At 41.5% G+C, this 25,099-nt stretch overlaps 1 pseudogene; it reads right to left on the reverse strand.

The window, feature by feature from the left end:
- Positions 1 to 9,414: 9,414 nt before the first annotated feature.
- Gm45910 lies at positions 9,415 to 19,365 on the reverse strand (annotated as a pseudogene).
- Between the last annotated feature and the right edge of the window lie 5,734 nt (positions 19,366 to 25,099).

The raw sequence follows: 25,099 nt of genomic DNA on the forward strand, positions 1-25,099 counted from the left end.
CTGTCTTTTATAAGAGTTGCCTTGGTCACAATATCTCTTCATAGCAATAAAACCCTAATGAATATAGTAAGCAAGATGCAAGTTGGTACATGAACAATTCAGTGTGTGGGGAGGAATAGAATATAGTGAGATATTTTTATGACTACATTTCTGCTCTCCTTTCATTTGATCTTTACTATCAATGTTATATTATTACAAAATATATGAATATATCAAAATCTCTGTTAATAATCCTCATAGTAGCCACAAAAGCAAATATCCAAAAGAACAGGTACTAGATGTTAAATAATACCTGACCAGAAACATTTATTAACCTGCTCTTGGAATTATGCTGATAACCTTGGATGAACCATGGGTAATCATTAAGGAATCAAAATGTGTCAGGTAAAATAGCACACAGTGCAGTCACACCAGCATCCCCTCCCTCTTCCTCAGTTACCCATTGTGCTCTCTGGTAACACCATCCCCCATGCAAACTGCACTCAAACCTGTGTCAAGGCCTGCTTTCTGGGAATCAAACTCAATATATCCTGTTGAGTATATGTGACTTTGTTATTAGCTGTCTATGAATTAAGGATTGTCATGTTTTGCTGGCAAGTTGACCCTTTAGTCATAATTAAAGCTCCTATTTTTTCCTTCTACCTATTAATTTATTCAATATTAATGCTGAGACCTCTATTTCCTTTTGAGTATCTGTAGGTTATGTCTGGTGCCTTCCTTTTACTTTTAACTTATCTAGACCTCTGTGTACTTGTATTTACATTGCCTTATAAGGTATCACTAATCAACATGCAACACAAATACAAGCAAACAGACATAAATATAGACAAACAAATACAGACACACATAGAGACACACAGACACACACAGATGTCCCGGTCTCCACAGTCCTCGCCGCCCGCGAAGACATGAATGACAAGGACACCAAGTCGGGTTCACGCAATGGCTTCTTTACTTGTGGCTTTTTCCTTTACAGCTCTCTTCCCCAGCAGCTTCTTCTACTACCTCCGTCCTTCTCGCAGCAAGGGTTAAACTCGCCCACTGACCTCCTTCTAGCTCCACCCCAACTTATCACATCAGAACTCACACATGCTGGAACCAGCTGCAGGTGACTACATGCAGGATAGGGCATCATCTCCACAATAGCTCTGGGACCTCTCAGCAGGCAGCAGTATCTATTTTTTTTTTAAATTAGGTATTTTCCTCGTTTACATTTTCAATGCTATCCCAAAGGTCCCCCATACCCACGCCCCCAATCCCCTACCCACCCACTCCCCCTTTTTGGCCCTGGTGTTCCCCTGTACTGGGGCATATAAATTTTGCAAGTCCAATGGGCCTCTCTTTGCAGTGATGGCTGACTAGGCCATCTTTTGATACATATGAAGCTAGAGACAAGAGCTCCAGGGTACTGGTTAGTTCATATTGTTGTTCCACCTATAGGGTTGCAGTTCCCTTTAGCTCCTTGGGTAATTTCTCTAGCTCCTCCATTGGGGGCCGTGTGACCCATCCAATAGCTGACTGTGATCATCCACTTCTGTGTTTGCTAGGCCCCGGCATAGTCTCACAAAAGACAGCTATATCTGGGTCCTTTCGATAAAATCTTGCTAGTGTATGCAATGGTGTCAGCATTTGGAAGCTGATTATGGGATGGATCCCTGCATATGGCAATCACTAGATGGTCCATCCTTTTGTCACAGCTCCAAATTTTGTCTCTGTAACTCCTTCCATGGGTGTTTTGTTCCCATTTTTAAGAAAGGGTAACATGTCCACACTTTGGTCTTCGTTCTTGAATTTCATGCGTTTGGCAAGTTGTATCTTATATCTTGGGTATCCTAAGTTTCTGGGCTAATATCCAATTATCAGTGAGTACATATTGTGTGAGTTCCTTTGTGATTGGGTTACCTCACTCAGGATGATACCCTCCAGGTCCATCCATTTGCCTAGGAATTTCATAAATTCATTTTTTTCCATTTTTTATTAGGTATTATCTCATTTACATTTCCAGTGCTATACCAAAAGTCCCCCATACCCACCCACCCCCACTCCCCTGCCCACCCACTCCTCCTTTTTGGTCCTGGCGTTCCCCTGTACTGGGGCATATAAAGTTTGCGTGTCCAATGGGCCTCTCTTTCCAGTGATGGCCGACTAGGCCATCTTTTGATACATATGCAGCTAGAGTCAAGAGCTCCGAGGTACTGGTTAGTTCATAATGTTGTTCTACCTATAGGGTTGCAGATCCCTTTAGCTCCTTGGGTACTTTCTCTACCTCCTCCATTGGGAGCGCTGTGATCCATCCATTAGCTGACTGTGAGCATCCACTTCTGTGTTTGCTAGGCCCCGGCATAGTCTCACAAGAGACAGCTACATCTGGGTCCTTTCGATAAAATCTTGCTAGTGTATGCAATGGTGTCAGCGTTTGGGTGCTGATTATGGGGTGGATCCCTGGATATGGCAGTCTCTACATGGTCCATCCTTTCGTCTCAGCTCCAAACTCCGTCTCTGTAACTCCTTCCATGGGTGTTTTGTTCCCACTTCTAAGGAGGGGCATAGTGTCCACACTTCAGTCTTCATTTTTCTTGAGTTTCATGTGTTTAGCAAATTGTATCTTTTATCTTGGGTATCCTAGGTTTTGGGCTAATATCCACTTATCAATGAGTACATATTGTGTGAGTTCCTTTGTGAATGTGTTACCTCACTCAGGATGATGCCCTCCAGGTCCATCCATTTGCCTAGGAATTTCATAAATTCATTCTTTTTAATAGCTGAGTAGTATTCCATTGTGTAGATGTACCACATTTTCTGTATCCATTCCTTTGTTGAGGGGCATCTGGGTTCTTTCCAGCTTCTGGCTATTATAAATAAGGCTGCTATGAACATAGTGGAGCATGTGTCCTTCTTACCAGTTGGGGCATCTTCTGGATATATGCCCAGGAGAGGTATTGTGGGATCCTCCGGTAGTACTATGTCCAATTTTCTGAGGAACCGCCAGACTGATTTCCAGAGTGGTTGTACAAGCTTGCAATCCCACCAACAATGGAGGAGTGTTCCCCTTTCTCCACATCCTCGCCAGCATCTGCTGTCACCTGAGTTTTTGATCTTAGCCATTCTGACTGGAGAGAAGTGGAATCTCAGTGTTGTTTTGATTTGCATTTCCCTGATGATTAAGGATGTTGAACATTTTTTCAGGTGCTTCTCTGCCATTCGGTATTCCTCAGGTGAGAATTCTTTGTTCCGCTCTGAGCCCATTTTTTAATGGGGTTATTTGATTTTCTGGAGTCCACCTTCTTGAGTTCTTTATATATATTGGATATTAGTCCCCTATCCGATTTGGGATAGGTAAAGATCCTTTCCCAATCTGTTGGTGGCCTTTTTATCTTATTGACAGTGTCTTTTGCTTTGCAGAAGCTTTGCAATTTTATGAGGTCCCATTTATCGATTCTTGATCTTACAGCACAAGCCATTGCTGTTCTATTCAGGAATTCTTCCCCTGTACCCATATCTTCGAGGCTTTTCCCTATTTTCTCCTCTATAAGTTTCAAAATTCCAACTCAATTCCTCAACGAATTAGAAAGGGCATTCGGCAGTTTCATCTGGAATAACAAAAAACCGAGGATAGCAAAAACTCTTCTCAAGGATAAAAGAACCTCTGCTGGAATCACCATGCCGGATCTAAAACTGTACTACAGAGCAATTGTGATCAAAACTGCATGGTACTGGTATAGTGACAGACAAGTAGACCAATGGAACAGAATTGAAGACCCAGAGATGAACCCACACACCTATGGTCACTTGATCTTCGACAAGGGAGCTAAAACCATCCAGTGGAAAAAAGACAGCATTTTCAACAAATGGTGCTGGAACAACTGGCGGTTATCATGTAGAAGAATGCGAATTGATTTATTTCTATCTCCTTGTACTAAGGTCAAATCTAAGTGGATTAAGGGACTCCACATAAAACCAGAGCAGGCAGCAGTATCTTGAAGAGGAACAGCAACAGTGGCTGAACAATAGAGTGATCTAGGGAGGAAGGCTCCACCCTAGGTAATCTCCTTAGTGGCAGGAAAGTCAAGGTCTGGCTCAGCCTGCTTCAGGCTGAGGGGGAGATTACAATAAATTGTCAGACATGGACAGATTGATGGACAAAGGACAAACTTAGAGGAAAGAGATGGATTCCCAGGTGGGGAAGTCTCTAGATGGCTGTTCTTTCAGTCTTTCCTCCACAGTTTAGAAACAAATATTTCTATACTAAATCAATTCCATCTCTCTATAGTATTCATCCTTTATTAGACATTTGCCAAAATGTATTTTTCTCCATAGTAAAATAAAATGCAAAGATTTGAAATTAGAAACTTGTGGATCTTCAGTCTCAGATGCTTGTGAAGCACATATTCTACATATTCCGGTGGAAACAGCCAACCCATTTGATGAAACTGGTTTCTTTTTTTTTCTTTTTTTTTAAAATTAGGTATTTTCCTCGTTTACATTTTCAATGCTATCCCAAAGGTCCCCCATACCCACCCCCCCAATCCCCTACCCACCCACTCCCCCTTTTTGGCCCTGGTGTTCCCCTGTACTGGGGCATATAAATTTTGCAAGTCCAATGGGCCTCTCTTTGCAGTGATGGCTGACTAGGCCATCTTTTGATACATATGCAGCTGGAGACAAGAGCTCCAGGGTACTGGTTAGTTCATATTGTTGTTCCACCTATAGGGTTGCAGTTCCCTTTAACTCCTAGGGTAATTTCTCTAGCTCCTCCATTGGGGGCCGTGTGACCCATCCAATAGCTGACTGTGATCATCCACTTCTGTGTTTGCTAGGCCCCGGCATAGTCTCACAAGAGACAGCTATATCTGGGTCCTTTCAGCAAAATCTTGCTAGTGTATGCAATGGTGTCAGCAATTGGAAGCTGATTATGGGATGGATCCCTGCATATGGCAATCACTAGATGGTCCATCCTTTTGTCACAGCTCCAAATTTTGTCTCTGTAACTCCTTCCATGGGTGTTTTGTTCCCATTTCTAAGAAAGGGTAACGTGTCCACACTTTGGTCTTCGTTCTTCTTGAATTTCATGAGTTTAGCAAATTGTATCTTATATCTTGGGTATCCTAAGTTTCTGGGCTAATATCCACTTATCAGTGAGTACATATTGTGTGAGTTCCTTTGTGATTGGGTTACCTCACTCAGGATGATACCCTCCAGGTCCATCCATTTGCCTAGGAATTTCATAAATTCATTTTTTTAATAGCTGAGTAGTATTCTATTGTGTAAATGTACCACATTTTCTGTATCCATTCCTCTGTTGAGGGGCATCTGGGTTTTTTCCAGCTTCTGGCTATTATAAATAAGGCTGCTATGAACATAGTGGAGCATGTGTCCTTCTTATCGGTTGGGACATCTTCTGGATATATGCCCAGGGGAGGTATTGTGGGATCCTCCGGTAGTACTATGTCCAATTTTCTGAGGAACCGCCAGACTGATTTCCAGAGTGGTTGTACAAGCTTGCAATCCCACCAACAATGGAGGAGTGTTCCCCTTTCTCCACATCCTCGCCAGCATCTGCTGTCACCTGAGTTTTTGATCTTAGCCATTCTGACTGGAGTGAAGTGGAATATTTGTTTTGAGTCAGGGTTTCAGGCATGGCTGGCCTTGAATTTCAGATTCTCCTGTCTCTACTTCTTAGGTGCTGAGATTACAAACATGTACCACCACACTGAGGTTTTGCTTCTAATGTGTCTTTGTCTGGTTTCTAGTCTTGTCTGGATCTATACCATCTCAGCCATATACCAGCAGCCTCTTTGGTGCTGTGAAGGAAAACATGTTCTTTTATTCCTATGCTGCCCTCTGCTGGACACTGGGAAATACTCAGGTCAATAAGCCTGTCCATGCTTGCACTCAGAGATCTTCTCTTGTATTAGTGTAACTTTGAGCACTGGAAGCCACACCATAGGCTGATACGAGGGCCCTAAAATGCCTGCTAGAGAGAGTTCTTCATTGCTGAATTTGGTGGTGGGCAGTCAGGGCTAAGAGCCACTTTTGAGTAGTTACTTTAGAAAGTTTCCAATTATTAATTTATTTTCTGGCCCAGATATAAATTAACACTGAAGGGGCTTTATCAAGAATTCTCAAAACAAATTTACTTCTTAAAGATATAAGCCTCTTTAAATGGTAGTCATCTGGGTGCATAAACCTTGGTCAGAGCAGGGAGCATGATGGCTGAACCTCTGTGGAGTGAATCTAAGAGGGCTATACATTCTCACCATTGGAATGATCCAGCCAAACTCTTGCTTGTTGAAGCCCACTATGTAGGGGACAGTGTTGAAACTCTTCTCAGCCAGGATCTCTTCTGGTGCCTTCGGCAGCACCACTCCATCAATCACGGTGGACAGGGAGATATTGTACTGGGTAAAACAGGAATGCAGTACTTATAAATACCATAGCTTACCTTTGAGCCACATCTCTCTTTGCTGGTCTGAGAGCTTGTCAAGCATAAGGACTCCTGTAGCTATAGACACAGAAACCCAATGTTCTAAAGACAGTGGCTGAGCTTAGGAGACTTCAAGGTCAGAACTGTGAGACAGGGACCAGCACAGCAATGTTGGCAGGGAATTGAGGAGAGGAGAATTCTCACTTACTAGTAAGGGCTGATTGCCTCTGTTTATCCATTTGTGAATCTGCTTGCTCTGAGATATGTAGTTGGCTTTGAGAAGTATTGAGCTTATCACTGGAGGAGCCTAAACTGCAACCTTGTTTCTATTTACGGAAAGAAAATACCACAGCAAGCACCAGATTCTGCCCAATAGAGAGATAGTAGAAAATACCACCTGGGCACAATTACTTCCACCTTGTAAAAGCTGATTAGTGAAGACAAACTGTTCTAAATATGCTGAGAGGAACTGCATTCTGAAGGAAGATGACAAACTGGACACACAAAGCTGGTCTTTTTGAATATCTGGTATGGTATCTTTGCAAGAATACCATAGAAAACTGAAGAGTGCGGGCAGGTCTAAGGATCGGGAAGGAATTTAATGAAGTGAGCAAGAAACCAGGAACGTCAGAACTCATCCCAGGAAATTAACAGTGGCCTGGACTTGGAGAACTTCTCTGGTAGAGTGTTGGGGGGGGGTACAGAGTGGAATTATTTTCTATGTGTAATATATGACACATTTTTTTTAACCCTTGACTACAATTCCATTGTGTATGCATGACACATTTTCATTACCCGTTCTTCTTTTGATAGACAGACGTGTAATACAAGTTCTTTTCTGTTATGATTAGTGAGATAGCAAATATAAAAGGGGCAGGCAGAAAACAACAACAAAAATAATTGTTTGAAATGTTTCATAATAAGACCTAATACTTTGATATATATTCCTGGTTAGCTTTAAGAGCCTACGGTCACCTGAGAAGGGAATCACAATTAGGGATTGTCAGGATCATATTGGTTTGTGACCATGTCTGTGGAGGAATGTTTTGTTTGCCCACTGTGGACAGCACCATTCCCTGGAAACCATGTCCTAAGATATATAAGATAACTAGCCAAGTATGTGTTTTCCCATGAGGCAGCCATCATCCTTCCTCCATAGATTCTGCTGTACTTGTTTCCTTAGCTGAACAAGCCTGCTTGAGATTCTGCTTCATGCCTTCCCTCAATGATGAACCATTGCCTAGAGGTGTGACACACATAAACCCTTTACTTCACCAAACTGCTTCAGATCTCAGGGTTTTAATCACAGCGACAGAAAGGAAAGTAGAGCAGAAATATATGTGGCACCTTTCTGGCAGTCAGATCTGTTTGGGGGAAGGTACCATCTCAGTGCAGGGAAGGCTTAATCCTGTAAGCAAAGCCAGGTTTTTAAGAAGGGAAAAGGCATGTTCTATCTTTTATTCTCAAGAAGTAAAGAGAGTGAGAAGGGAAAGCAGAGGCAGATCTGCAGAAAACAGTCAGTAAGGGCCTGCATGTATTAGCTCCTGGGAGGTGAAGGAAGACCCTGGCAACAGCAACCATGAGACCCCAGAAAGAGCTACTACTGTTCAGGATTACTGATATGTATATTTTGAGGCCACAGGCTTTGCCCTTTTGAGTCAGGGAAGCCAAAGGCATCTTTCCCCTCTTTTGTTTATCTCATGCCCCACAAACTGCTTAACAATGAGTCCAGTCTGAAATTCCTTCAAAAGTCCCTGCACTCCAGCCATATGCCATCACCCCACTCCTCAGTCCCTGGTATGATATCGAAGCCCTGCAGTGCAAAGTCTTTCCTTCAATCTCCTTGCACATTCCTAGGCCCCTGTTTATATAGTGCATTTCTACACTGCACTTAGTGTTAAGGTTCATACCTACAGTATAGCCATTTGGGAGTCTGAAGTAGGCAGATCATAAATTTCTAGACTACAGAGTAGGACCCTATCTCAAAATAGTAATAAACACAAGATGTTAGAAAGAAAAAAGACCAGTGTTCAGAGCTCACTGATCTTGTTTCATGTTGATTCAAAGTTCAACCCTCTTAGCTGAAGCAGCCCCTCTCACCTTGGTGACTTAAGCCTGTTCCTTCCTCATTGCCTTTGAATTTGAAGGGAAGGAAGCAAAGGGAAAAATGTAATTACAATATCAAAACTAGAAAAATAATGTAATTGGTGAGTTGTATGTATATATTGGCAAACAGACAGAAACTTTTTTCATAGTTAAGCGAATAATTGTCCATTGTTTGGATGGTTGAAGGAATGAAAGATATGTTTTTATTGGATCTTTCATGAATGAGGGACATACTGAAAATGTACGAAAAATTATGGGTATATTTTTAGAAAATTAATGAAAAGATATGAGTGAATGGGATGGTTGGTAGCATGAATGAATGAATGAATGAATCAGCATATGATAGATGAAAAGATAGGGAAATAGATAGCTATCCTAGGAACATAAGTGAGGAAATATCTCATAAATCCTAGGGAAGTTGTCTACTACTGTGTTTTAACATAATTTTTATATCAACCAACAGATAATGTGACATTTTTCTGAAGAATTCCTAATTAAATATCCCTGAAATTCAGGATAGTAGCTTTTGGTTTTAGGACTACGGAATGTCTTATTCACTAAAATGTTATAAGAATGTTCAAAAAGCAAGCTTTCATAGATTTGAAAGATTTCCATGCAATTTATCATGAAATATATAATTGGACTAATTTTTGACATTTGAGGTGTTTCATAATAGGAAATGAAACTCTCAGTTGGGGTCAGAAAGTTGACACTCCTCCCAAGATCTGAGAAACTGTCCCCTTAGAGTCTATCCAGGACAAGAACAGCAAAAGGAATAAAGTTGGGGGCCAAGGACACAGAATAGTCATCTAGCAGGGATACACACATTTATCATTCCCACTGTGATCTCCAAGAGCTCACTCTCTGTCTTCTGGAGCAAACACTGAACCATGGCAGCTGATGAGGTGTTATTACACCCAAAAAGAACAGCAATTACCTGAAAAAGATCACAGGCAACACCAGAGGTCAAGAGTAATGACTATATTCTCTGTTGATGTCGACAGTAGATTCTAGCCCAGTCTCCTCCTCCTCCTCCTTTTCTCCCTCTTCTACTCTCCCTACCTCTCCTCTCACTACCTCTTGCTTTTTTCTTTCATTCATTCTTATTGATGATGATGATGAAGAAGTTTTTGTGATAGGATTTTACTAAGTAGGTCAGGATAGCCTCAATCTTTCATAATTTCTTCTTTCTGTCTGCTTCCCCAGGTATTTTGATTATAGTCATGCATCACCAGGTTTTGCTCTTACATCTTATTCTGTCAGGTGATAGTGGGTTTGTAAAGTGTCTAAATTGACACTTTTCAACTTTTCCTTTTGACCCCTTTGGATCAATTTTTAAAAACGGGAATGCATCCTGCATATCAGATATTTACATTTCAATTCACGACATTAGCAAGATTACACTTATGAAGTGGCAACAAAAGCAGTTTTATGGTTGGGGGTCAATACTACATGAGGAACTGTACTAAAGAGACTCAGTATTAGAATGTTTGGGAACTACTGCTCTAAATTAGCAGAGGTAGATACTATATCCCACAGAATATTACCTCTGTTACTAATTGGAATAATAACATGAGTGGGTCATTTCACATAAGCCTATGCACATGGGTGTACACACACACAGACACACACACACACACACACACCACTGGACAAAATGTTCTTTAACTTGAATACCTCTAAGGAGCCCATTTGAAATAAAGGATGAGGTCTTTTTTTGTTTCATATACTGCTTTTCCCACTCACTAACAACTTTCCTTCAGGTTAGCTACAAAAAAACAAAACAAAACAAAACAACAACAACAAAAAACTCATATTTCAGTTTCTGTCCAGAATCCCAGGGTGTCTGAGGAACATTACTCACATGAAGGTACACAGAGCTTGCAGAATGTGCCTTCACTGTGAGCCAAAAGATAGTCCTGCTGCCCAGCAATAGTACTTTTAGAATTGATTATCTCAGCAGCAACCTGCAGCCAAAATAGCCAGAGAAGACCCAAGGGAAGCTCAAAACTGATGCAGGAATGCCCAATTGAGACCTTCTTCATTCGTAGCCTGGATATTCTTCTTGCCCAGGTTAGTAGTGATGACCACACCACTCTCAGAAATGGCTCTGTGGAAGAGGTCCTTGCCCAGAGGAGATAAGACCTGGAAGCGGAGAGATTTTATACTCCTAAGATGGGTTTTGTGGTTAACATCAAATTGAAAGAAGAAAATCAGGAATTACCTAGAAATAAATCTGTTAGCACAGCTGTGGGCGAGTTTCTGTATCAGATTAATTGAGGTTGGAAGATGTCTAATGGCAGCTGCATTCTTGTAACCCTTGACTAGCAGCCTGTCCAGTATCTAGGCCTCCTTTAAATGGGAATGCAGACTTACTGGGTCATCAGCCCATGATAAAGGCAACTAGGGAGAAAGTCAAGCTATAGTTAAATCCAAGGTGCTTGATCTAAGCTAAGGGGAATTGCCCCAATCTGGGGTATCCTTATCTGCATCTCATACACATTTGTCATGGTGCAAGTTTCTGGAGATGAATCCGGTTGCACTTGGAAAGATACCACACTTGTTTGATTTATTGACCCATGTTAAAAGACATGATTTTGAAGACCCAAGGTCATCAGTGAGCTGGGCAGCACCATTTGCTTCTGTTCTGAATCCTCTCTATGTGTCCATGTGACCAATCACCTCAGCTCTCATAATTATGACGCCCATGCTGTGGCAAACTGCAACCTTACACTGTGAGTCAAAATAAACTCCCCCTTAAGTTGTTTTGATGAATATTTCTCCATAGTAAAAAGAAAAGTCAAAGTTACTATGAATCATGGCACAGTTGCTGTTTAGGGCTCCCCCTACCTCCTGACCATACATTTGGAGACCCTGGATAAAACTGCTTCTCACCCATCCTAGCCCAAATCCCAGACAGCTTATTCTGATGTTTCCCAAGAGCGTCTCAGCAGAATGTGGCAGAAATTCAGAGTTTTCACAGAGCAAAAACACACTACCAGCACCTATCAGAGCAAATCCAAACTATTGGAAAGACAATACCAATAAAAGGCTTTGTAATACCTACCTGTACAAATTGTCTGTCTCTCTACTGTTCACAATTTACCCTAACACCAAAGATCACAGAGATCTGTGAACATTTCTTAGAAAGCGCATGCATTGTTCAAATAGTAAAAATTGGATTTAGTCCAAGATATTAATACACAATTATGTAATTAGGATTTACTTTGACAATGCAATATTACTCAATTATAGAAAGGTAGCAATACAGAAGAGGGCTTACTAGTAAGGACAATATTTACATGTTACTATATGACAAGAAGCTTTTTTTTTGGACAAAGGAACTAAAGAAACAACACTGCTGCATATGTAGAGAAAAAGAAAAAGAAAAAGAAAAAGGAAAGAGGATATGGATGGAGAATAAGTGGTGCATGATATATATAGAAAAAGATATGATGTCGCATATAATTATGTGTATATACATGAATATATATGGAACTTTAGAAAAGACGAAAATAAATAAATGTAACAGCCAAGTGTCAATCCCTGGGTATGTTGTTATTTAAGACTTGATTCTTCATAGGGGGTTTTAGAGATTTTTTTTCCTTAAGAAATTTCCTCTGGGCTGAAGAGGTGGCTCAGTAGCTATGAGCACTGCCTGTTCTTCCAGTTGTCTGGAGTTCAATTCCCAGCAACCACAGGGTGGCTCACAACCATCTGTGATGGGATCCTCTTCTGGTATGTCTGAATATAACTACAGTGTACTTATATACATAAAATAAATCTTTTTAAAATAAGAATTTTCCTCTGTTTCCAGGTGGTTGTTATCTGTGGATGTGGTTGCTGGAAAACTAAATCAGGTTTTCTGGAAGAACAGCAGGCAGTTGGTCACTAAGCCATCTCTCCAGGATTTCCACATCTCTTTTTATGTTCTTCCAAATACTGACCATGTTCTCTATTTACTAAATCTTATGTCAATATTGCATGAAATAGTTAATCATTTATTTTAATGTTGTGTGCAAATGGTCACACTTTAAAAAATTGCAACTCAAATATAGTAACCAATTAAAATTCTAATTTTTTTCTCTGAGAATTCAAGTAGGATGCCAGTGTGTGTTGGTTCCATGGCTGAATGTCTGCTCAACTTTGAGGACAGTAAGGTTTCTTACGGCTCCCAGAACATCTGTAGCTTCCCTCACAGTTCCTATGGCTCAATTCCACACATCAGCAAGACACTTCATATGCCCAGCCTATGATTGTGACCCACATCTTCTGCCCTACCTTTCCCCACTGGATCGTCCATCTCTCCTACCCCCTTTCCTCTCATCCCTAAGACAACCTGATGTTGCCTTCTTAACCCCAGGGGAAGCCCCAGACTGTTCTTGGGTCTTGAATTTCCTTAATGTAAAGATGCAACTTCGACCCAAACAAGGACACTTGGTCCAGCTTATTGCTTCTCTCCTCCCATTTGTAGTGGGTACTCATCACAGCATCCCAGGACTTGTAGAGTGATACCTAATACTGAAATAATTAGTAAGGAGAACAAGATCAACCAAGTGAGCAGAGACACTGGAGATGTTCATGGCTCGGAGAATAAAAAAAAATTAATGGTAAGTTTATAAAAGCAAAAGAGCTAATTATACACCTGAAGCTGTCCATCATCTGATTCTGTGCAGCAAAGAGTCAACCTGAACACAGATGTTGAATGTAAAGATGTTGTACTGGCTGCTTTCTAATAGGTTCCCTCACATGTACTCAGCTCACAGACCTAATAGCTATATCAATCTATCCCCAGCAAGGAGTCTGATGAAAAGAAAACTTACAAGGATAGAGACACTGACACCTCATGCTAACTCTCCAAAGATGGTTACAGAATCCGGGTTCCCTCCAAAGTTTGCAATGTTATCCTGGACCCAGCATAGTGCAATCAGCTGGTCCAAGTGAGCCCAGTTCCTTCGGCTGTATTCATCACCTGTGCTGCAAGGTGACAGGGTAGAATGGGGACAGAGATGTCATGGCAGGGTCCTCAAGAGCCAGGAGGCCTGGGAAGGTTCAGTGAGCTTTTCAGAATCAGGTTGGACATCACAGCACTGACAGGGGGCTGGGGAAGAATTTACCTGCCTATAATCCTGAATGTGTTGATTTATATGGGACTCTACACTCATATTCTAGAAACTATGTATACTGCACTGAGGATCCAACATTGCTCAAATAGACCCCTTGCTGGAGCAGCTACGGCATTCAAAGTGCAGACTTATAACAACATGTGATTGTAGAAACTATAAATGTTAGAGGTATAGGACTTTGAGTGTGGTAATAAGGAAGGGTAATATTGGTTGCACAGTCCAGAGCTGGGCTCTTGGCTCTACTGTAGAAGTCAGTACTGAGCACTGGAAGGGCATGAGGAGATGAGGCTAAGTGCAAGGTTAATGTGCCATTGGTGCATCACTCTCAAGATGATCTCTGTAGTGCTCATAGGACCTTGTTCAGTTCTCCAGGAGTGTTTTGTTGTAGAAGTAGCAAGACTGCTTTCCATCACTCATTTCTCTCCTGTCACATCTTTTCTTCATGTAGGAATCTAACTTTTCTTCTTCTACTATGTTACTTCCCAGGAAAGTGTTCTCATTCATAAGTCTTTTACACAAACATTGGATTTTGAGTCTTAAGAACCTTTCAATAAATATGTGTTCTTATATCTAGCCAACCTTGGATGTTTGTTTCATTAGTGAACAAAATGAACCAAAACAAAGTTTAGTTAATATACAGTGAAGAAAATGTAAAATCTTACCTAAATAATCCCCAAATACCCAGGCAGTATTGAATGGTTACCACCACCACATTTTCATGGGCAGAGAGAGCTAGTCCATCATAGGTCCACCTAGCATCAATCCACCTCCATGGATCCACATCATTACCTGGACAACAATAAAGCCACACGGGCAGTAGATTGAAGATTTAGGGCCAAGCTGAGTTCATATGAATTGATTGTATCTAGGCTGTGACTGGAGGTCATTGCCCAAACCACACCAGTTCCCAGGAACATTGCAAAAGGCTGACTATTCTTGTTTTCTACTTTCAAAGATAAGGCCCAGGATGCATGCCACTCAATGACCCCACCCTTTCTTCTCATCTCTCACATCCTCCTAAGACACAGAATTGAGATTATCATGGAACCCATAAAAGCCAAGGGTCCTCTCATCACCACAGGATCTTCAGGCAACTGAACATGAACAAAAAAAGACAGACTTTGTAGTTCAGCTTAGTCTCATTTAACTTCTCAGTGATGAATTAAACATCTCTATGGTAAGGGATTGTCTGGGGAGAAACCCGCTGCCCTGATGTCATCCCTTCCTAGTGTGCCTTTCCTTAAGCTTGAGTCTTTCCACTATGCTACTCCCAGCTCACATCCACTTCATTCAATATGGTCTTTGTTCATTTGGCTACCATCATCTCAGAATCTAGAGTGATTCAGGCTTTCTGATGAAACTTGAGTGGAAGAGGGAAGTAATATCTATAATCCATGTTCTTTAATTTAAATAACATGAACATCAAGAAAGAAGTGAAGGTGTGTAAAATAATATTGTGATAATACAATTAATTTGAGAGAATATTATGGGGGTATAATGAACCAAGATTTGATCTATGCACTATAAATAATAAACTCTCCATATGGAAAGGAATAATACTTTCCTGTGTAACAGATAAGAAATGGAGGAGAATCTTCCTGCGGAGAAACTACAGCCAGTAAGAGAATTATTCAGGGTTTGATCCTGACGCTAGTTCCCGTCAGCAACATGATGAGCTGATCAACAACTCCGTTCCATGACCAGAGTGCAATGAGACGGCTCTTGAGCCATGAGGCAGACCCTAAGGTGTCAGCATGGCTGTTGGCTCTCAGGCAGGACTGTGATTCAGTTCACTGAGCTTTATATGGCAATTCCCATGTGAGGAAACAGGCTGAGAGGTTAAGAAAGGGCTCTGTTCTCATCTTTATGAAGGCAGACCCAGGTTTAATGCTCAGAACCTGTGTCTCTAGTGCATGTGCCTGAAGCTAGAGGGTCTCCTGTTACCATAATCTCAAGATCCCCATTTTCACCCTCTGAATCTCTGGAGCTTGCAGAAGATGAACTGTGGATACCTAAGAATAAAGGCTGAGTCTGAGGCTTGTGGGTGATGATGTGTTGAAGAGGTTATGTATCTTCATAGACCTGTCGGAACAATCCATGAAAGCATGGCTCTGTGGGAACAGATTAAATGTTTCCTTTTTTGACCCCATATTTGACTCTCTAGGTACCAGAACCTCTGGTCCAGGTATGAGGAGTAAAGTTTCCAAAGGTATTGTTGCCTGGCCTGCTAAGGTTCTACTATCTTCCTATTCCAACAATAGCTGTTGGCTTCTTGATAAAGGGTATCAAGGGCTCCAATGTTGAGAACAATTATGGGGAATCAGGCACAAATGCAAGTTTTACTTGTGGACAAATCCATCTCAGACACAGAACAGCTATTCACAGTTTACAAATGAGGGACTGGATGCTCAGAGATGATTGACAGCTGTCCTAAGGAGGCACAGCCAGGAAGGTCCATGGTAGACAGTACTTACACTTCCAAGTCTATTATAAGCAGCATTCTGTGTCCCTTTCCATGGAGAAGGCCAGATAAGGATGCCCTCTGGGATGCTCACTTAAAGGATGACTTAAAGGATGGGTGTCACCAAGTTGTTTGTTTGTTTTTTTTGTTTGTTTTGTTTTGTTTTTCTGCTTATCTCCCACTGACTTCTGAACACAGGAAATACCAAATCTTAGCATACATTTCCACACTTTGTCTGCTACTCCTGGGTCTCACAGAGAGGGCTTCTGGGAAGGTTTTGGGTGCTGACCTATTACAAACTCAAGATTGCCTTCTCTAGAAAACTCTCTCCCAATCTTGTCATCTTTACCTAGCATCCTGCCCCTTCTCCTGCACTGTGTTCCCATGTGAAATGCTGAATCATTTGGTCATCAGACTGTGCCAAAGGCAGCCAGACATGGAAATGAGCCAGAGTGAAGTCCTGGAGTGCTGCATACAGGCAGGCAACATGCTTTTGAGATTGTTCCAGCATCCTCCATCCTCCCTCCCCTTCATGGGAGAGTGAAATTGTTCATCTGTCAATAAAGCTGTCACAGGTGACCTGAGAATGAAGCCATCTCCCTGCTCCGCTGGCCCCGTCTATGAAGACACACATGAAAACCAGGAGACCTGAATTTCCACTTCCTCGTGCTCTTTATTCTTCCCCACCAGAAACTCAGTTTCTCTATCTGTATCATGTTGGGTTGTTCACTTTCCCCCTAAGACTCCTCCCAGTTGTGACTTTATTGGAAATCATGACTTAACTGCCATCAGGATAGGATTCTCATAACTAGGATAGGCAGTTCTTTTCCTTCTTTCCTGTAAAGTCTTGGAAAATTACATTTGAGTTGTATAGTACTCTCTACAAAAGTCTGGCATCACTGGAGTAAGAACTCAGGTGAAAACTGGAAGGAAGCTGTGGTCCCTGAATCACTCCTGACTTATGTGCTCCTGACCCCTGCTGCCTTTATCAGCTTCTAAGCCCACAGAACATCGAGATGCTCGAACTTAAAGTCTGGACTAAGTTTTCCCACACTTACAGGCGATCAGCTGCCTTTTGTCAAATTGGCAGGACTATAAATATTCAGGTAGAGACAGTCTTCTGAAAACTTGAGAGGCAGGATCACCTTTGAGGTGCTGAACATATCTGAGATTAGCTTTGCCCAACCTGCATCTTGGGAGCACCTGGGAGGGGAGAGAACATCTGAGATTCCACCAGAGTGAGCACCTTACCTGGGCCTGATCCTGCACTGAGAGATTTGAGCCTATAAAAGTAGTTCCTATTACTTCATTGAAGTAATTTCCATGGGTGAGAGGTGGAAATCATGCCAATCTCTGGGTTCTCTGAGTCCTATGGATGGAGAAGACCCTAGTACCTCTTCTTTTCCTGGAGATTTTTGGGATGTTCTGGACCAAGGAGAAAGAAAGTGTACAGTGACCTACACTATGAGATGTCACTTCCTGCAGTTCTTGGACAGGGTTTTGTCCTCCTGGACTTTTTATGGTGGTCTGTAGTTGACTGTGTTCCTACACCAGATAAATGTGCTATATAGTTCTCAGAAGACATTCATTTACCAAGACAGCCAGGTACATTGATAGGCAACCTGTTGATGTAGGGAAGGGCATCATTGTGGGAGAAACTCAGAAAAGCTAAATTCTAGCCTTGTATCAGACATAGTGTGCTGGGTCGGCTAAGATGAATTTTTTTTCCTGCTCTGACCCCAAGCTTCCATGTTCAGGTGGAGTGAGCAAAGTCTCCAAAGGCTTTTGTTGCATGACCAGCTAAGGTCCAATATCTTCATCTTATAACAGGATATTCTAGGATATTATATAGTTGATGTACTAATCCACAGACTTCTCATTTTCCCTTTCCATCCAAATACGATGAAAGATTCATGAAGTACAGATTTGTTTCCCTTGATAGTTTCTGAAAACCCAGAACATTACAGATTCACCACAGGTGCTCCGTAAGTTTGTGCTAAACAAAGAGTTTGGAAAATTACGAAAGTATTTATTATCTAGATCATATTTAATCATGCTCTCAGGGGTGCCAGTAATAACTATTAATATAGCTTGTCAGAGGATTGCCTCATCTCCATCCTGCATCACTGTGAGATAGGTTTGGTCTGTTGCTATGCATTGCAAATCTAAGTACTGGCTCTGGATACCTCAGGGAAGAGGAGATCCTCAGTTACACCAAGTGATGCTGTGTAACCATGTCCCCCAAGGTATCCTTGATTGGTCAATAGAGATACCTACAGCCTATAGCTGGGAAGAAGAGAGGTAAGCAGAATTTTAGTTCCTGGGCTTGGGGTCTGAGGTAGGACCACAAGACAGGGGAGAGAACTCAAAGAGAGGATAAGATGCCATTGAATAGGTGAATCATGAAAACCTGGCCATGAAGGCTGGTCAGTTGGTGTAAGAGAAGCCCAGGTGAAACATGGTAAATTTTATCTCAGGTTTATTGATAGAGAAATAGACAAAATAGCTTAGAGATAAAATATCTGCCCAACTCCAGTTCTTTAAAGTCTTACTATCAATAAAAAGGTTGTATGTCTTTCATTTGGGAGCTAAGTTATGGCAGAACCCCCCCAATTAACATTAAATAATTTACCTCAACACATACTCACTAAAAGTCCCCACCCCAGTGGCTTACATAGGAGGGTAGGAGGTGGCATTCTTCACAAAGCTCCAGGGCTCTGCAGGCTGTGGTGGAGCAAACCTCAGGGATCCAAGAGGGGGCTTGGCAAAGGGGACTCCCAGGAAGACGGCCACAGGCTGTTCAAATCCTTCTAAGCTGATGTACTTCCCCAGGACTTTGCCATGTGTGGTGTCCGCCACGGGTGGTGAGGGTGAGTGTCCTGATGGTTGAGAAAATGTGAGGACACATCAGAGGGGGTAGATCAAACCTGGATTCATGGTTGGTTTAATCACTTTTAAGCTTGTGTCATTGATAGTCATTTGAATCTTCTAAGGCCTCTTTTCCTTCTGACATTAAATAGAGGGCCAACTAAAACATAATCTGTTTGGAGGTATAAAAGTCGCCCATCTAAGCCAGCACAAGGGTCAGTGCTCTGCTTTGTGCCTGCCCTGTATACATTTCACCTACTTCATCAAAGACAGATTTCCATATGTGTAACCCAATGTTTGTAATCCAGAAGTACTTACCCAGAATTGGGCAAACAGCAAGAGAAGCCCAGACCAGAGCATGGAGCCACATGGTGGAAGGAAGGCCAGGATCTCTTGGAGACAGGGAGGTGTCTGCTGCTTAAATAGAAAGTCTTCTTCCTGCTGTGGACCCACCTCAAGACCAATTAGCATAATTACATAAAGCTCCCCCTCCTCCAAAGAGCTCCCTGGGTGTTTGTTAGGACCTCCAAGCCACACCCACTAAGAGTTTACTCTTCTTTATCTTTAAAGACACTACCCACTCTCTGATACTAAATGGCCACAAACTCATCCATCCTCTTATGCAAACACTTCTAGTTGAAATGCTCAGTGTGTCTTGAACTTCTCAAGGTAGGCACCAGCAAGCAAATGCATGAAGGCAGGCTGAAGCCTTGGGTTAGGATTCCCACACAAGCTGGAAAATTAAGAGCATTTCACATCCCCAGTGTTGGCCAGCCAGGAGCTTTGCACACTTCCTAGCTTCCATGGGCCACTATTTCTTAGAAGACAGGTTCTCAAGTTTAGAAGTTTTGTAATCTCACCCTTCGGCCAATGGTTTTTGTTTGTTTGTTTGTTTTTGTTTTTGTTTTTCCTGGTGCTTACCATTACTGCCTGGTGGCCTGAAGCTCCAATGTACACCTTCTCTATTAATGATCTCACTGCTTCTGGAGCAGGGATGATTAGACAGAATGTTTGTATTAGTTACTCCTGGTTGCTGTGATAAAACACAAAGCCCAAATGCAACATAAGGAAGAGAGAGTATCCAGAGATAGAGGAGTCTGCAATGGCAGAGCAGAAGCATGGTGACACGTGACAAGCCAGATGGTTGGAACAGAAAGCAGAGAGCTCATAATACTTAAATGTAAGCTCACAGTAGAGAGTGAACTAGAAATGATGAGTCTTTAAATTCTCAAACCTACCTCCACTGACATACTTCCTCTTACAAGGCTACATTTCCTAAATATCCCCAAACAGCACTACGATCTGGGAATCAAATGTTTGAATGCCCAAGACTATGGGAACAATTCTCATTCAAAAACTACATTGTTCTCATGGCAAATAAACTATATTAACCACAATCCCTTATCTAATCATCCACACATGCATCTATCTATGAATTCTTTCTTTCTTGGAGATTTTATTTTATTTTTATTTTATGTGTATGAGTATTTGTCTGCATATATGTCTATGCAGTATGTGCATGCAATACCCACAGTGGTCAGAAGAGGCGGGGCTTCAGGACACCAGGGGATGGAGTTATAGACTGCTAAGCAATGTGTGGGTCCTGGAAATCGAATACCTGTCCTTCAGAAAAGCACCCGTGGTTCTTGATGGCTGAGTTACATCTCCAGACCTTATCTATGAATTATTTGAAATGTCCAAAATGTTTGGCATTCAGGCCACCAGAATGTACCTATGTGGGGCAAGATAAAATATAATATGTACTGTTTGATTTCTGACTGAACTCTGTGGTATTATTTCTGTTCCTCAACACTAGCAGCCCTGGAACCTTGAAAATAACCATGTTTCTCTTTTACGGTGCTGCTCTCTGCAGAACATTTGGACATTTTGTGGAGACGAGTGATGTGATTATAAAGCTTTGCTTTGACCCTGTTTAAGAAATCTAGTCAAACACTTTTGGGGGGTGGGGGCACTGGAAAGCATAGTCTTGGTGGGAGAGTATTGTGGGAAATATTTAAAAAGGACTGGCAGACTTACCTGGGCTACTGCTGGCCACTCTCTGTTCTGGTGTGGTCCAGCCAGGCTAATCTTTGCCCACCAACTCTCTGGCTGGGCCAGAGTTCCCAAGTTCTGTTCGCTGCCAAGCCAGCCCCACACAATGACCGTCCACCCTGCAGTCAGCCACCATAACTCTATGCCCCAGTGCAGTCCTGCTGGCTCTGGCTCTAGCTAGCCCCCCCAAGCAACTGATTTCTGTATTCCCAGCTCTGGTTCACTTATCTCTGGAGCCGTTAGTTCCCTTTCTGCCATAAACCCCTGTAGTCAGGGGTCCTACATTTCAGTAACCCAGTAAAAAAAAAAACCCTCGATGCTTATAATTAACATGTCAGATTTATATATCAATAAATTCTCAATTCACAAGATGCCAAAACAATAGTTTCTGAACCAATTCATAATAATAAAAGCCGCCCACCTAGAGTAGATAAATAATCTCAATTATTCTAAGCTTTATGATATCATAACTACCTATGGCTATTTAATGCCACATTGGTTCAGGTTCTTCTTCCTGTCCATTCGCCTCTATCTTCTACCTATCTCCTCAGATGCTTTCAGTCTCTGCAACTCTTAGCTCTGCCTCCATTTTCCCTGTCTAATCACAGGCCTCCTGCTGCACTAATATTTTAGTGTGCTTGGATAGGGAAAAACCTACAACATATCACCCTTTCTGTTTAAATTAAAAAAAAACTTTCTCTCAAAATATAAATTGAGTACAACTATTACCATTTTGTAATTTATGAAGTACAAGATATACCTAACACCCAGTCCAATTATGGGACTGCCCAGGTGATCAGCGGTCTCTATAAATTGGCTAAGTTTTGGAAGCTATATTTTGTGCTTCTCATATTTTCAGGTAATATTAGTTGTTCTTGGATTTCTGATGGGGTTGAAAAACTACATAGTCTCCTAGCCAACCCAGGCTATTTACTTTGAGAGACCAGATTTGAGAGGATGGTTTTAGATGACATACCATCTAAAGCCAGGACATAAGTCAGGTGTAAAATTATAAGTCTTTTAAATTAGGATAGATCAAAGAGGTTCTATTTAATTGATAAAAATGATGGACTGGGTGTTAGGTCTATCTTGTACTTTATAAATTACAAAATGGCAATAGTGATGCTCAATTTATATTTTGAGAGAAAGTTTTTTTTTTTTAAATTAAACAGAAAGGGTGTTATGTTGCAGGATTTTTCCTGTCCAATTATATTAGAGCAGCAGAGGCTTGTGATTGGACAGGGAAAAGGGAGGCAGTGCTAAGAGTTGCAGGGACAGGGAACATCACAGGGGGTTGTTGGGGGAAGGGAAGATGGCAGTGAATGTGACCAGCATGGCTTTAATTAGCCACAGGTAGTCATGGTATCATAAGAGTGGAATAATTGGGATAAAATTTTTATAATTATCAATTGGCTGAGATATTATTGTATTGTCATCCCGTAAATTGAGAAATTATTAATACATAAATCTGGTTATTTATAAGCTTTAAAAGTTTTGCTTTACTTGGTTACTGGAATGTGGAGCTGCCAATGGTGGACAGGGAACTAGTGGCTTCAGGGACTAGCAAGCCAGGTGCTGCGGGGGCTAGCTGGAGAGAGTTGCCAGCAGCAGGAGTACAGGAGCTCTGTCCTGCCCCACCAGGGAGTTGGTGGGTTGAGAGAAGGAGGAGCACAGAGAGTTGGCAGGGTTTTTTTTTTTTTAATATCTCCCTCAACAGGAGAATAGCTGTATCTAGAGTGGGAATGGGAGTGGTAAGTAAAATAAGACTTTTTTAAAAATTAAGTTGCTTAAGAATGGAGAGGTTGGCTCAGTGGTTAAGAGCTAGAGCCCTTGCTACTATTGTATAGGGCCTAAGTTCCATTCCCAGCATCCATGTTGGGCAACTCACAACTACATGTTACTCTAGCTACAGAGAATCTGGCACACTCCTCTGGCCTCCAGGGACACTTGAAAACACACACACACATGTGTGTGTATGTGTAGAAAATAAAATCTTTAAAAGAAATCCAGTTGTATACTTTACAAGAAGAAAATGATAATTTATTTTATAGTTCGCAATGACAGCAAAGCAGAGGTGACAATAAGAGAACATTTGCATAGTGATGGGTCTGAGAAAGGTGGTTCTTTGGGAAAGTTGATGGAACAAACCAGTGACCAAGATCCTCCATTTGTCTCTCCCCATGACGAATCAAGTTGAAGTGTTCACACATCAAAGTATCCTCATAAGAATTAAGGATATTTAGGGAGCCCAGGCAGAGTGTTTGATTTTAGTATGTGAAAAAAATACTCTGAAGAAGGCAGGTAGAAGATATGCAACCAAGATCAAGCACCCAGAGAAGAGAGGCCCCTTCCACCCAGGAAGGGAGGAAAGTCTAAACCCAGCCCTCAAACTTCAAACAATGTGTTTCTTCAACTCAGAAAATGCAACAATCTAGGAAGAGGGTAGACACAAAACTTATAGACCTAAAGGCAAAAACTGAGACCACCCTAATGGAAGGAGAATGGGCATCCATTTATCTGCAAACAGAAATAAGAGACTAAGTCTCCACCAAACTTGTGATCTAAAAGCTTCTGAAGGAAAATTTCAAACGGGAATATATAAAGCTATGTTAAAGAGTAAGAAGAAAATAAAAACATGTATGGAAATAAAAGAGATGGCTCAGAAATTACTACACAAAAAAACCCCAAATGGTCTAAACTAAATTTGGTGTATAAACCATTCATATTTTTACCGTAAGAACTAAAATAAGATTAATTGGAATAAAATATTCATTAATATGGTGTTATGGTGGTTTGAATATTCTTGGCTTAGAGAGTGGCACTATTAGGAGGTGTGGTCCTGTTGGAGTAGGTGTGGCCTTATTGGAGGAAGTATGTCACTGTGGGGGTGGGCTTTGAGACCCTTATCCTAGCTGCCTGGAAGATAATCTTCTCCAGTTTGTCTTTGGAACAAGATGTACAACTCTCAGGTCCTGCAGTGCCATGGCTACCTGAATGCTGTCATGCTTCCTGCCATGGTGATAATGGTCTAAACCTCTGAACCTGTAAGCCAGGCACAATTAAATGTCTTTTACAATAGTTGCCTTGGCCACAGTGTCTCTTCATAGCAATAAAAACTTAATGAAGATAGTGAGCAAGATACAAGTTAATATATGAACATTTAAAGTGTGGAGAGGAATAGAGTATAGTGAGAACATTTTTATGACTACATTTCTAGTTTCCTTTTGTTTGATCTTTCCTATCCATGCTGTATTAGTACAAAATATATAGTTATAATCTAAATATCTATTAATAATACTCATAGTAGCCAGAAAAGCAAACATCTACAGTAGATGAACCATGGGTAATTAGTGAGGAATCAAAATGTCAGGTAAAATAACACACAGTGCAGTCACACCAGCATTCCCTCCCTCTGACTTCCTCAGTTACCCACAGTGCTCTCTGATAGCACTGTCTCCCATGCAAACTGTATTCAAACCTGTACCAAGGCGTGCTTCTGGAATCAAACTTAAGATATCCAGTTGACCATCTGTGACTGTTTTATTAGCTGTCTACATATTAAGGATTGTCATATTTTTCTGGTCATTGGGAGCGACCTTGTTTGAACATTAACTGCCTTAAGTGCTTGCTGGCATAAAGTCTTTGCCTCTGTGAGAAAGTACTAGCTCAGCTGAGTACAAATAGACATAGATCCTGAAGTAGGCAGAAAACAAATAGCTATAAATATTGTGAATAGGTGCCTATTAACCCATTCTGTTCTGATCTTCTGCTGAACTGTTTACCCAGTCAATATCCTGTTCCTGGGAACAGGTGCATTACCCAGAGACAAAGCAATCTCCCTCCACCCCCCTTCTTGCTCCTATGAATATATAACCTCTGTGGGAAAAATAAAAATTTGTTAGCTTGATCAGGACCTCTAGTTTTGCTGTCTGTTCTTTGTGTTTCTTGTTCCCCCATTTTCTTCCAGGTGGTTCCCCAGTCCTTGTTCACAGTCCTGCAGGTAGGGCCACCTGGTGAGACGAACCTTTAGACATAATTAAGTCTCCCATTTTTTTCTCTACT

Source organism: Mus musculus, chromosome 8, assembly GCF_000001635.26.
Source record: "Mus musculus strain C57BL/6J chromosome 8, GRCm38.p6 C57BL/6J".
NCBI classification, from domain to species: Eukaryota; Metazoa; Chordata; class Mammalia; order Rodentia; family Muridae; genus Mus; species Mus musculus.